The following is a 2,449-nucleotide window of genomic DNA, read 5'->3' as shown; positions in this document are numbered from 1 at the left end:
CAGAGATCCTTCAGGTGAGGAGTTGCTCAGTTGAGCCCTGACAGCCAAGAGTTTTTCCTTTCTTTTCTTTTCTTTTCCCAGGATGGGAGGTGTTTGGTTGCCTGGCTTGGTAAAACTCAAGCAGAAGCTGTGCAGTATTTTTGCAGTGATGACTTGAAACCACAGTGGGGGGAGGAAGGGGAAGCTGAAATGCCTCAGAGCCAGTCCCAGGACAGCCCTGCCTGAGCCTCAGCTCCCTCCAGCATAGAAAGGATGGTCCCCAGGCACCCGGCCTCAGCCGCAGCAAAGCAGCATGCACAGGGAGCAGGGGCCTGCTTCCCCACATCTGCTCCCACCCGAAACACACGTGCTTTCTCCCACACACGGGCAATGCTTGAACCCACCCTCATGCAGGTGGAGTCTAGGGTGGGGGCAGCAGGGAGCTCAGAGCCCTAGCAAGTGCAAACAAGGGGGTCCAGCCCCGCAGGCCAGGGGACAGCTCCTGCTCCTGCCCCACAGACACAGTCCCAGGAGCCGCTTCTGTTTCCACATGGCCTTGGATGTAGCCTGGACTGGAGCCACATCCCAGGCCATGGACAGGCGCCGTGTCCCAGCAGCACCCACGTCTCGGGGGGGCCATGGCACCAGGCAGCAGCGCCAGGGCCCAAAGCACACCTTCTCTCCCCCCAGGCCCAGACTCTCCTGCCCCTTGCACACACAGAGCACACACCTTCTCTCCCCCAGGCCCAGACGCCCCTGCCCCTTGCACACTCAGATCACACAAATTCTCTCCCCCAGGCCCAGACTCCCCTGCCTCTTGCACACCCAGAGTGCACACCTTCTCTCCCCCAGGCCCAAACCCCATTGCCCCTTGCACATGCAGAGCACACCCCTCCACACGAGCACGGAGCCCTCCTCCTCCTCTCCAGCCTCGGTTTCCCCAGCAGCAGACGGCCATGCCGGCCAGGTGGGGCTTGTACTGGGGCAGCAGCAGCAGGTGGAGGTGGCAACCTGGCACCCAACCCCTGCCCCCTCCCCCAGCTCCCCTTCCCCTCCCTTGGCCCCACCATTCAGTCGCGGGGGAGGGGGTAGGTATGCGCCTGCCCACCCTCCTGCACCGGTGGAGGGGGGAGGGTGTGCCCAGCCTCCTGCACAGGGGTGTGCATGTGTGTGCCTTCCTGCACAGGGTGTGTGTACACACACACATGAATTCCTGTTTGCACAGGGTGTGTGGGTGTGTGTTTATATGACCACCCTCCTGCATGGCGGGGGGGTGCACGCTGTCCTGCATCATGGGGTGGGCATGTGTGCACACCCTTCCTGGACTGCTGGAGGTGGTGAGCAGGGGTGGAGGAGGAGGAGGAGCAGGGCCAGTTTTCCCCTGTAGTGGGGGCACACTTTCTGCCTGGAATCTCCTGAGTTCATTGAACCACCCTGCAGCTCCAGCAGGGCACTGCCAGCCCATTCCTCCTCCTCTCCAGCCTCCATTTCCCCTGCTGCAGCTGCAGACCACTGCTCCTAGTCCTGTCCCTGACAGCCACGGAGAAATGCCCATCTCCATCTTCGCTGTCGTTGCCCCAAGACTTTGATCAAACCCCACTCAGTCTTCTCTTCTCCAGACTCAAGCAGCTGAGCTTTTCCAGGGTCTCCCCACCATCCCTGCCTCCCAGGCCCCTCATCCTTTGGGTCCCTCTTTGCTGGCCTCTATCCAACCTGTCCACCTCCTTTGGGAAGTGCGGGGTCCCGAACCGGAGCCAGGACTCCAGGGGAGGTCTCCCCAGTGCTGGAGGATCCCTGCCTTTGGTTTGCAAGGGGCACTCCTGCTCATGCTTTTCAGGAAGCTGATTTATTTTACCACCAAAGCACACAGCCGGCTCGGATACAGCTCATGGCCCCTGCTGCCCCCAGGTCATCTCTGCAGGGCTACAATCCAGCTATACGTTCCTCAGGCTGGATTGGTGAGTGCAATTATTCCCTCCCATGTGCAGGGCTTTGCACTGGTCACCAACGACTCAGTTTCCCTGCTCTATTGGCCATGGGGTCATGATCTGAGTGGAATGGGCCAAGAACACATTTGAATGTGAATTGTATAAATGGGACTGACACCACAATGGGCTCCACGTGTGCTGTTACCACACAGGAAAGAGACCTGGGAGCCACTGTGGAGAGTTGAATAAGAGCACCAGCTCCATGGCCAGCCACCGTGAAGAAAGCAATGGAAAATGTGAGAGCTGATGAGGAAGGGAATGGTCTTATCAGGTTCTTTCCAGCCCTAATGTCTATGCAATTACATCTATGAAAGGTTCTGCTTTTGGTCTGCGGTTTGCCAGTCCACAGTCTAAAAAGGTTGGGAGCCACGGCTCTAGGGGAAGTACTCATCTTGGAAATCCTAAAAGAGAGGGACTGAGTGGGCCTGCAGAGGTCACCTCCAGTCCAGCCGCCGCCTGAATCAGAATCAGCCCTGTCCACA

This window comes from Alligator sinensis, unplaced genomic scaffold, assembly GCF_000455745.1.
Source record: "Alligator sinensis unplaced genomic scaffold, ASM45574v1 scaffold732_1, whole genome shotgun sequence".
In the NCBI taxonomy this organism is placed as follows: domain Eukaryota; kingdom Metazoa; phylum Chordata; order Crocodylia; family Alligatoridae; genus Alligator; species Alligator sinensis.
The sequence above is the reverse complement of the archived record's forward strand: the minus strand, read 5'-3'. Positions refer to the sequence as shown.